The following is a 13305-nucleotide window of genomic DNA, read 5'->3' on the forward strand; positions in this document are numbered from 1 at the left end:
CTGCAGACAACTCTTTTATTTTATTTTATACAGTAAAGTTGTGTTTCAGTCGTATACGATATCGAAATTGAAAGGTCCTAAAGTTTTGACAATCGTTTCAAATAAAATTGAAAATATTGTTTGTAAAGTAGGTATTTTATTTTGTTATACAATGCTAAAATATCCAACGGATTTCTGAATAATTATTTTCAAGCAATCATTGAGTGAAAGAGAAGAGTATCTCTATTCTAAAATAAATTCAATAAAGTATTACTATATTATTTGTTTATGCTAAATTATTTATGTTAATCTAACTTTTAAGTTAATCCTTAACATTCTTATACATTTTTTTTTTTTGTGAATTAAAAAATTATAGTTTCACGGAATTTAAATTAGGTGCGTCATTTTCATTTAGCCTTAAACTACCTACTTTCTTTTAAATAGGCATGCCATAAACAGAATGCTATTTTTGTGTAAATATACAGTTAAAATATGCAAAAAGAAGCAAAATAAAGAATAGATTATTTGTATCAATATTCGTAGAAATTACGTACCCAAATGTCTGAAAAGATTAAACAAAAATAAACATTCCAATGCAAATTAATCCCAGCTCTATAATTATTCCGAAGAGAATTACATTTTTATTGGGGGAACGAATAAAAGTAATCGTTAATAATATTATTAATAAGTCATGATTAAACCTATACCTATCCTATATACGCGTACGCAAGGGTTGAATACCATAAAATGCATTAATATACAGGAGCTAGCCACTCCCATTGGTTTCACAGCGGTCTCGTTCACTCCTGAATAATATATTGTTACATAATTATTTTACGGTGTAAATAGAAATATTTCATTTCGGAATTCTATTTGGAAACGTATTATATTATAGCATGATTATTTTGTACCGGAAAGTTTTTCTACGTTATCATTCATGATTTGTATTAGGGATAGGATAAGTTTTTAATTATTTCTCGACATTTCTGTAATATAAATTTGTAAATTGTATTCTCCTCTAACACTACCTACTTAATATAATATGATATTATGTTATATAGATTCTAATGGAATGGTGATATAATACAGCTTTATAAATAGGTTTTAATATATAGGTTGTATCATTTGGTATAGAGTTACGAAATTTATTTTTATTTTTATTTGTTCATTTAACAAAAATATTTACCGTCTTTAAGTACATGCTTGTGGTGGTGGTGGTAGAGAGTTATATAACAAATATGAACAAATTAATTATTAAATAAGAAGAAGCGATCAAGAATTGAAAAATCAATGCATACAATATTATAAGACTTGTAACTAATATTAAATTACGACATTTAAATATACTTCCTAACTGTTTATTCAGGCATTTGAAATAACCAAATTGAATTTTTTTTTCATTTCTGTAGTTATACGATGATTTCTTTCTGTGATATATATTTCCCTTTTTATATTTACTGGCACTAAGTTGTAGTTTTTTGGACTTAGATAGTCTATGAGTTTTTGACCAAACGCTTTTCTAGAATATTTCATTCTTACATCAAATGCCCTATTTTTTCTTTTAACTATTACCTTTTTCATATCCAGATAGGATTCAAAGTTTTTTAATTATATATGCAATACTTATTTTATTATATACCGACTCAAAAAGTAACACATCAAATAACTTAAATTTGTCTTTAGTCGAACCAATTAACGTATTCTTACTTAAACATTTTTCTTTGTAAAAGTTGTAGTGGTCTAGACGCATTTTGATTCAGTCCCCCTAAAACAATAAACCCAATATTGGAATATTGTCTGAAATAATGCTAAATAAATTATACGCATAATTTGCATTGATAGAAACGACCGTAGTTTATAAAATCTAAACGATAATAAAAGCATACGAATCACAATATTATTTACATGTAAGTTTTATTTCATGTTTTTATCAAATTTAATAACTTAAGTATCTAATTCTACAAACTCAATATACTTTTTGATATATTGGAATATTACAGGAGTCCAAATTATCATAAATATTAAATTATAAGTTATCAAAACTTTTATCATTCTTATTAATTGAAAAATTTTTAAATTTTTTTTTTTTATAATCGATCGTTAGTTTTATGTAATTTAAATAGTTTATTACTTTAAAAAAATCTTGTATAGCTTTTACGCGAACTTAATCCCACATAACAATTGAAAACAGTAGGCACGTTTGACCATCAATTTTCATATCATATAATATAGAATTAATTAATGTATGTAATAAACAATAATAGACCCATCAAACTACCCTGTGGTATTCCACATTTAATTCTCATCTCCTCACCCATGACGTCATTAATTTTAACTATTTATTTTCTGTTTTTCAAATAGCTCCTAAACTATTACTTTTTAAAACAAAATTCGGCAATATGTTTATTATTTCATGATGATTTACCGTATCAAACGCTTTCGCTAGATCAAGAAAAATCGCCGTAATCTTTTTACCATTATTGAGAGTATTGTATATGAATTTATTCGCACTGTTCAAGGCATTTTCTGTTTCCTGTCCTGGTCTAAAACCATACTAGTTTTTGGACAATAGTTATAGTTTATTATTTTCTAAAAACTTGATTAATCTACTTTTTATTATTTTTTCTAAAATTTTAGCGAAATCGTTTATCATGGAAATTGGCCTATAGTTATTTACACTATAGAAGTATCTTCAGTCTTTAAAAGTGGTTTAATATAACTGCTAGTTTTAAATTACATTGTATTAGGAAATGTACCTTCTTTCAAACTTAAATTATATATACATATATACTAGTGGCTTAATTATAATTCCAGCTATAGACTTTAACATTTTCACTGAAACTCCGTCATATCCTGAAGCAATATCATCTTTAAGATTTAAAATTATTTTTAGAATTTCGTGTTCATTTATTATTTCTTTAAAATACACATAAAATGATTTACTAATGTTTATTTCCTCATAATTTAAATTTGATTGTCTTATTTTATTTGCTAGATCGCTATCAATATTAGTAAAAACATTATTAAACAAATTTGAAACTCTGATTGGATCAATAGATGATTATATATTTTAATTTTTATACCGTATTCCATTTTATTTTCATTTCTTTTTTTAAATTGTGATCTCTTCAATTATTTTCCAAGTTAATTTTAGGCTGTAAGAAATCTCATAAAATGTTTTTTTATAAACATTTATTTTTAAAACAATAACTGAATACAATATTCTTTTTTCTTGTTCAACGTTTTGTAACCATTGTATGATTATTGGTTTCGTTTCCAATTTTTAGCCTGTTTGAATATGATTTGTTATTTTTAAATTATGTTTAGATCGAGATAGAAAATGTTGTTATTACGTACTTTATTGTTGATTTATTTTTGTTAATTCACATTTTTTATGTTTCAATTATTATTTAGGTACCTATGTATTGCAAACAAATAATTTAAAAAAAATACCATATAGATTGTGTTCTATTAGTGATAGTACTTTAGGTTATCAAAACTTATATTTTTAGAAAACTGAAATAACACAAACAACTGTCCAATGCATGGTTTTATTTACGGTGTTACATTATATATACCTACCTTCGTAATCCTCAGTAATTTTGTCCTAGCTCAGTAATAACCCTAGAAGCTCGGGACTTGGAGTGAAAATTTATTTTATTTTATTTCATATAAGCACCGATAAATTTAAAAAAGTATATAATTTTTTTTTTTGGATCGTTCACTATATACGTAATGTACCTACGAATAAATAACAACATAATAAAAACAAACCATTAAATATAATGGTTACTCTATTTTTTTTTTTAACAATATATATTTTTGTTCACAAAATATGAAAAAAAAATACTTTTGAAATGCCTAAAAACTTATAAATACCTTGATTAATTAATACAGTTTGCAAAATCTTTCAGAAATGTATTGTGACTGTTTGGTGACATTTTTTTTTTACATTTTACTGATTTTAGCGAACTTAAAATGTATTTTGAAATTGCAGAGTCAGTTCTCAAAGATTTAGATTAAAAGTATGTTTATATCTACAAAATTGTATTGTTTAGTGTGTTAAAAATAATTAGGAAAAGAGTGAGTTTGTCAGATGGATATAAAATAATTCTAATAATATTTTGTGTTTGTTCATTTTTTATCACAATGTTAGAAACTTGAAGGATAAAATATCATTTTTTATTCTTTTTGATTACTATTTCTTGTGTTCATTTGTCATATGTAGTTGCTTAAAAAAATATTCTAACATGTCTGTCCTAGCAAGTTTATATTTTTCTGAAATATTCTGGTTTATAAAATGTATATATTTTCCATCTGCAGTAGGTAAAATCAGATTCATGTTTACAGCGTACACTGCAAGTGAAATGGTATTCTGTATTAAGTTTTTCTAAATTGTGTTTTACTGTGAGTATTAAGTATACAGTAGTGACGTCGACTTAAGGACTTTGGCGCCACGGGTGTATACTTAACACCCCTCCACCCCCTACTCCCCTATCCTCCACCGTGCCTCGTCACGGTTTGACCAATCTCCCTCCGAGTAGCATTATACCCATCAGTCATCATGCTCCCATTACGCCCCGAGGCAATCGTATTTTAACCTTTCCACCCATTAAATAGTAAATATGTCCCCGTCAACTGAGTGCACGTAACTGTATAGAGTATATACGTCATATGTATTATGTATTATACATCATACCTATATTATTATATTATCTCTGTATTTCCCAACCGTATTTTCTCAATGTAATCAGAAAAGTTTTCGGTATTTTTATTCATGATTATACTTTTTCTTGAATAATAAATTACAATAATCAAATTTGATTTCAAAGTAACCAGGGTTCGAAAATTCGCCTTAGTCCGTTTCTTTATTATTGTTCCTTTCTCATCTCGTCCCGTCCATTTGCATCTGGGTTTTCTTTTTATGCCTCGATGCCGTTTCGTCAGATTTCGTTACTAAGGTAACCTGAAATTTCATTACAAATGTACGTGTAAAGTATCAACTTTTTTTACTTGACGTCTCCTCTACCGCTTCTATTATAACATCGTTCGTCCATTCTTACTTCATTTGGATACTATTTTTTACATCTGTGAACATATTTCTATATTCTTAGGTTCTTGATGTGAAAAATAAAACTATATTCTATTTAGTTATACCATGCAGTTTAAGCTTTTATCATTCCATATTTATGCGCAACTATGTGCATAAATATGCTATCTACATGATGTGTGTTTATTATTGTTTAGCTGTAACATATTTATATGAGTCGCGGTTTTAGCGTTTATTTGAAATGTTTGAATATCCGAAAGGATGGATATGCTATATTATGATATGTTGTGTATTGAATGATTACTGTTAAAAATGAATCAATATTATTTTCGATCGTATATGTTTGTTTTTTTTTTTAGATTTTAAGTCAAACCGCGTGGAGATTTTGTACTTATTATATTTATATATTATTAATAATACTGTATTTAATGTATTTTATAATATTTTACAAGTTATAGGTTGTAATAAATGTTGACTGAGGAAATCATACATTGTTGGAACTTCACGGGGTTGAGTTGCTGTGTTTAGTTATCCTTAGAGGTTACAACACAGGTAACAATATAGAAAAATGAAAATGTATTCCATGATTGGGCCCGAATCTAATTGGCCACATGAATTTTGCATACGAGAGAGATTGTTCAACGAAAATATCATATTGTTTAAACCTTAAACAGTAATTTTAATAAATTGCTTGGCAGTATAATAATTATATTTTAATTATTATACATAATTATGTTCCTATTATCAATGCATATTTTAATAGTCGAGGTAACGATGATGCACATTAAATATAGCGATAAGAATTTGTGGTTATCGCGCTTACTGCTTCAGCTCTTAGACAAGTGTTCATCGAATGTTTTTTTCTTCATTTATATTTGCTTCGTCGGAAAATCAATCAATGATCAATGGGTGGTATAATGTGGTAGACGTTTATACGCTGGAGTTTGAGTTTTAAAGCGACATAAAATATGATTTGACATAAAACTGTACTTTTATTTATTTGTCGGTTCGTTTTTCGCCATGTAATCTCGCAGTCCATATTGTCGCGCTGCAGTTACTATCGTATAATATATATATTTATATATATATATATAGCTGGTTTTCGATTAAAATTGTTGCGTAACTACTGAGTAAAATAAATTGAATTCTTTACAGGTTATATATTGTATAATATTTTAGGAGTAAGAATATGGCTAGGTAGGTGGTATTGCTACAAGAGAGCGGAAACACTAAAATAGTAGAACGTTTAAAACGTATTTGATTTTACGACTCATAATCACAATTCAACTATTACACGACAGAAATATAGATCGGTATTTATTTATTTTATTTTATTTTTTTGATGTATTATACAGGTTTCGAAATGTATCGTTTTGTCGATGTTGGTACGCAATTGTAGTTTAAAATTTAATATAATAACTGCACAACATTAGGACAGCTTTATTTTTCACTTTGGGCGGTTATTTCGTCTTTAGGTTATTTATTTCCTTTTTTACGTTTATCGTGGGATTACCACCCGTAAACGCGAATTCGTTTTATATATACAGTGGTAGCACTTAAATGAGAGATTTGTGTTAGGTACATTTCGGGCGTATTAAATTGTTTCATTAATCCTCCCGCAACGTACATCTGTTAGCCGCTGCTAATGCGAGGTCTTTATTGAAGAAACGTAGGAAACTCGAGAGTTTATTATAGTGTATTGTTTACTTATTGTGCGTGTACGTCAAAGTTGATATTTACCAATTAAAGTTTATAAACAAGTTCTTACATATATATTGTGACGCGTTCCCTCGCGGTATTGTGTACATTTTTCAGACTACCTTATTGTATAGGTACACAATATTTTGGTTGTTTCGCCACGATAAAACTTGGTTTCAACCGAACGGCTTAAAATAGGTATACATATTGTACGAATAAAATAAATTTAGGGTAATAATAGTGCCCATATAAATTAATTGCATTAATTTGTGAACACATTAAATGTTGTTGATTATTATTATGAAAATCACCTGAAATAGTCCGGACATATCCAAATAGATTAAATTCGGTTATTGGACTCGAGTTTCATAAATCGTAGAAAATAAACTTTTGTGATGGTTGTTACTTATTATTGATTTTTAACCATGATATAACTATGTATGTGACGTATGTAGGTACATCAAATTTTATCGAATTTCAAATCTATCGCAATTATTGTTATAATTTTAATAGGTATACACAATGACGTTACAGTAATCATTGCAGTTGACTGTATAAGCGTTGTCCGATGTACAATCAGTCGTTATTCGAGTTTCAACATCAAACTGTCATTTTTTTGTTGTTAAAATTAGTGCTAACTTAACGTGACATGCTTCTATAGTTGTAGTGACAAATTAACATTTTTTAGAAAAAGTACGACCGTCTTCCAAAAATTGTTAACGTTAGGCAGCAAGTAACATTTCACTATTTGCAATATTGGGTAGAATATTGAAAAAAAATTACATTGAATATGAAACACTATAAAATGAGTCTCTACAATTCAGAATCGAAAATGGAAAAAGTGTGAAAAGGATACTAATGTAGTTGAACGCGTGTTGAAAGAATGTCTTGTGAAAGTCAGTAATAAAGGTGCTCTCGTGTCAGGTCCTTTCGTTCTCCAAAAAACTGAAGAATTGGCAGAAAAAAATAAGAAAGGTTCACTTCAAAACTACCCACGACCGGTAAAAAAAGACAAATTTTTTTCCCCCGAAAAACGCATGCTGAATATATATGTATAGATTTTGTAGGACGGGCACATTTTTGGTTAAAAAAATGAATTGTTTTCTCACATTGACAAATATTTACACACTGGTGTGTTTAAAAAGCTTTAACTGTTAACTATAGTTAATGTATATACTGAAAATAAAAACGCATGAATGACTCACCATTAGAGATTGGTTGACTAAGCGAGATAATCAACTAGACAGAAAAATTCCGTTTTTGGTAGACAACTTACAATGTTAGCTTAAAATCGAATAACATCAAACTAGTCAGACCGATATAATTTGTTTAATAATTACGATATGTTATTGTATGATTGATGTACCAATATAATATCATATCATTGATGTGATTATTCGATTATGGACGTCATCATTATAAATAAAAATAAAATAATTTTTTATTTTATTCGATTTCATTGTATTTATATTTTATAATATTCCAATTAATGTTGAAAAAAATATTTATTTCATAAAAACTTAATATACTTAACAAATGTACATAAAATTAAAACTTATAATAATTTAGTATAGCTCAAAGTTTATAGTCCATTAATCTAAAACAACAATTGCATTTATGGTGAATGCTGTCTTCTGCACTTTTGAAATAATAATAACATTCCTGCTCCCGAATAATTTATGGAAATTCAGTTACTCAAAAAATTGTTTAGAACACAATTACGAAAATATTCGTTTATTTAGGTAAAATATTATAACATACTTATTGTATAGTATATTATTGTCTTCCTACTTGTTTTTATTTGACTCAATTATTATGATTGCTAAATTTACTAAGAAAAACGTATTAATATTGTTTTTAATCACGAAATCGTGTAAAAATAGTTTCATTTTTTTAAATAATTATGAAAGTCCTTTTGTAATAAATAAAATGAATCGCAGTAGTAATGATCATTCGGAACTTTCTTCAAGATCGGTTCAAAAGAAAAAAAAATGAATTAAATTTTTTTTTATGTCGTTGCGCTGTAACTATTTAATATCCTTATCATGTAGGATAGTGTAATTAATATAATGTCCTTTTATCAATATAATATCTTATATTTTTTATTTTTGTCTTATCTTGTTGTGTTTTTAAAATGTGAACTCTTTGTGTAGAACCTAAACATTTAACGTATATTGTTATTGGCATTTATTTAAATTCTGGTTGTGATTGATTGGATAAAGGTTTTACTTGTTTTCGAACTCTCTTTATTATTCCGTTTAAGTGGTTTTTTTTTTTGTTGACTAAATGGGTTCTACAACTTTAAGACTTCAATTCAAATCCCAAGTCTTTAAATATAATAATATTATCTATATAAGCTATAACTAAATAAATCAAGTAACATTACCGAACACCACAATAATAATTTTAATTTATTTTTTTTATTTTTTAGACCATCAACGAAAAACAATAAAAGTTTTCATTTTTGATACCCAAAGAACATTGTATATGCTATTTAGGTGTCTGGTTAGGTCGGCTATAAATTCAAAAGGATTGAAACATGAGAATATCGTTTTAAAGCGTTTTCGGTAATTCAAGAATATCAAGTATATCATTGTAAAACCTGTAGCTGTCGGGTTTTATTTGGGGATAATATAATAGGTACCTACTATGACAAATAATGTACACCTACGTTGATTATTTCCATGATTTTGTTTATTTTTCACTTGGTAAATTTAAAAGATCATTTTTTTTATTTATTTTTTAAATTACTTAAATTTTGTTTTAAAAAGTATTGCATTTTTCTCTTAGGATTTTTCAACTTTATTATACGTCAGCTTAGGAGAACTTATTGAGGTGTGAATTATGATTGTAATTTGTAACCAACTTCATAATATTATTTAATTTTATAAACGAATTGTTGCTTGCGTAAAATGTCAAAGCCAGTTAGATTAAAAAAACATAAATCACTAATAAACCTGGAAAACATTAAATTGTTTTTGTTGTAGTTTTTAGATTTATTAGTTTTCATGTTTGGTATTGTTGAGTTATTTTGTTAAGTTATTAAACTTTTGTATTTTTACAATCTCGTAGTTCTAACGGTTATGTATTTTAATTATATGTTTTTATTAGTTAAGTTTTAAAGACTTTTGTACGACTTACGTAAATTATCATCTTTGGTCTTGTGGATATCTTTCAGTATTATGAAATGGGAATTATTAATACGTTTTTTATAATCACTACTGATCATAATTTTTTATATTTTTTGTTCTTACGATGAGATTAGGTGCCTATTATTTTATAGAGGATCATCGTGTTTTGAAGTAAAAGATTCACTTCAGAAATAAATATTGAGGGTTGAATCTAGTTTGTACTTTGGGGTTTAAAAATTACCCACTCTGGTAGACGTATCTCAAAAATTTGAACTATAGGTACAATTTTGTAATATCAATATAGTTGCAGAGTTTACAGTTACAGTGATGTATTTTTTTTTTATATATAGGTTATATGTATAAACATATATTGTTTGTCATTAAAAGTAGAGAGTTTTGATAATTACTCCACTGGAATGATTTTAATGTCACATCAAAAACATCATTATATTATAGATTAATTACTTAGATAATAATTTATCGTATTATTTATTAATAACATTTTACCCATCATACTATTGTTATTGTGACTATATTTTATAGTTTTAAAATATTTAAAGTTGAATTTGCTATAAAATTTAGTGAGTTGTACAGATCATAAACTTTATCGTAATGTAATGTAGATCATAAATATTCCGATGGTTAAATAATTGCAGCTATAAATAATTGTATTTCCAAATGTATTTTTTGTATCTGATAATTTAATATTATAATAATATTAAAAAAAAATAATAACACAAATGAATATTAAGTTTCGAAAATAAAATGTAGCGCTATACACAATGAACAATATAATTATCATTTTTATCGATCATACTTGATGGAAGTAATTTTTGGAATTATTTATTGTAGCTCGAGTATAGTTTCTCGAATAGTTTTAAGAAATAGTGAATATAACGTATAAATCCAAGAGTTATCGTTTTGACTTTGATGTCTTGACCATTTTCCGCGTAAATCGGGCACTGCACAGAATACATTTTTTCTTTTTCTTTCAACATTTAAATACATCTGCAATCTAAGCCGTCGTGACTGTGTGTTTATGAGTATCATGGTGAGCATAATAATTAATAATCAACGAGAACTTAGTGATTAGTTTTCTTTGCTTGATACTAAGAACGTTCTAAAATCTGCCGTTCCTTTCGCTATGCATATATTATGCGTTCAAGACATGAAAAGGAGTGTATAAAATAAAACTTGCTTTTTTTTCTCTTATTTTATTTCTCGGAGTAATCCACTCGTTGGCTTATATCATTTAGAGCATGCAGTGATCAACAGCAACGGTTGCATTATTTCATGCACACAGCCTCCAGTGATGTCGAGAAAATTTGCCATCTTGTTATAAGCGACATAAATCATGTCGTAGTCTTTTCTCGTCCACCTAACCCTGCTTCGCTAGTTATAGATTAGTAGATTGCAATCTAGGTACTCATATACAAAATATGTATGTATTATCTCTTTTAGCTGTAAAATTGTGATGATTTTTATTTGATATATATTGCATATTATGTGTGCGTATTTTATTGGTCACTTGATAAAATTGAAATTTTGCAATTTTCAACGAAAAGAAAAATGCTTCTGTAAGTATGTGAGTAATATACGCGCTGTACTGCACGACGAGTCATCGTTTCAAACTCTCGCCAGTTAAACTGCACCATGGTTTAGTTGCCCCCGTTTATTTACCCATCACCCGATCACCCGGCCTGGTAAATTTGTTTTCGTGAATCACGTGATTCAAAATAGTAATAATAATATGTAGTACATACACATCCCTTTCACGCCTCCAATGAAAACGACGACAGCGCGACGACTCGACATCGATTGTGTGCAGCACATGCATTGTACAAAATGTATTTTATTGCCATTTGCGCGGTGAATCGTTCGACTATGGTGGTGTGTGTACGTCGAGAGTATAGGTGTGGGTGTAAGTGGAGAAGTGTGTTTTGAGAATGATTGGAAACGTTCACCCACGCCTTGTAGGAGGTATCTATATAATTTAGCTCTCATTATAATTTATATTATAATATAAATAGGTAGGTACATATATGCGCCAATTATTGTGTACATAGTGTCGATAATATGATAATATTGTCGTTCTATTTATTACTGTGATTGAAGTTAGTAGTAGTCTGCCTTTGCCCCGCACATATTATATATATATATGCTCTGAGCGAGGTGTAAATCAGCGTGCAAGTATATAGTAATATAGATCTCTGTGGTGGTACGTTCTGTGGGCTACAGTGAAGAGAACAGCGGTGCCGAATGGATTGAAATTCATACGCGGGGGTTCTCGCCCGCAGTGTATACATGACACACACAAGTATATACATATGTGCAGTGAAACTATATAATATTAGATATATTATATACATACATATATATATATATATATAATATCAGCCAACACCATCGCCCGGCGTTGGAGGTGGCGCCCGCTAGGGGTGGCTGGCTGGCGAGTGGCGAGTGGGTTTCTAGGATGTGAAAAAACGGACCGAACGGCTAAAGTTTTGGGATCTCATCGTTTCTCGTTGTCGCGCCGTATACGCAGACAGATAGATCGTCTCATTGCTATACGATTGTTTATATAGCATAATAATATACTATACACATTTTTATCGTCCAGAAATATATCGCGCGTGGTGCCGCTGGTTACGACCATCCCCGCGGCTGGTATACAAAATACTTTACGTCAAATCATCGTTATCGAGACCTCCACCTTCGACCCTCCCCGCGGCAGAGGGCCGAGTTACTCCACCAACCCTCCCCCCACCGCGACACATTCGTATATATGTGTGTGTGTGTTTGTTGTACCTACATATTATATATAAAATATAGGACGAACGAGCCTTATCGATTGGCTGTATTGTGTCCCATTATGTGTGACCTCCTCCCCTCCCGTAACTTTTTACCGCCGTCAGTAGGCCAAGAAACGACGGTGACCATATCCTGCGGGACACACAATAATCATAATTCATAATATATATTATGGTGTACGCTCACGATAGAGATCTGTCTCGTCGCTCGCCCAAGACGTGCAGGGTACAGTCATAGGCGTGCGCACTGGGGGGGCCGGGTGGGCCGCGGCCCCCTCTGCGGCCTCTGGCTTTTTCTTTAATAAATGCATAGATATGTACATTATACTAGACAGCGAAATTTTTATATTTTACAAAAAAAAAGTGAAGCCAGTTTTAATCTAGTAGTATAAATAAAATATAAATGTGATTAAGTTATTATTTTATTAATTAATCAATTATCATCACACAAGAATCTTTAGTTCGGATCTTTTTAAGGCCCCCCCCCCTGCGGCCGAAGTCTGCGCACTCCTATGGGTATAGTTAATGATTGTTACCAATATTATTTCGAGAATAGTCGATTCGGCGGAATGTTTCGCAATCGACTTATAATAATTGCAGGTAGAGGCGCCTAACCCGCAGAGAGTTAAATGACAGC

This window comes from Diuraphis noxia, unplaced genomic scaffold (genome assembly GCF_037042655.1).
Source record: "Diuraphis noxia isolate RWA-SAM2 unplaced genomic scaffold, SU_Dnox_SAM2 contig0004, whole genome shotgun sequence".
NCBI lineage: Eukaryota > Metazoa > Arthropoda > Insecta > Hemiptera > Aphididae > Diuraphis > Diuraphis noxia.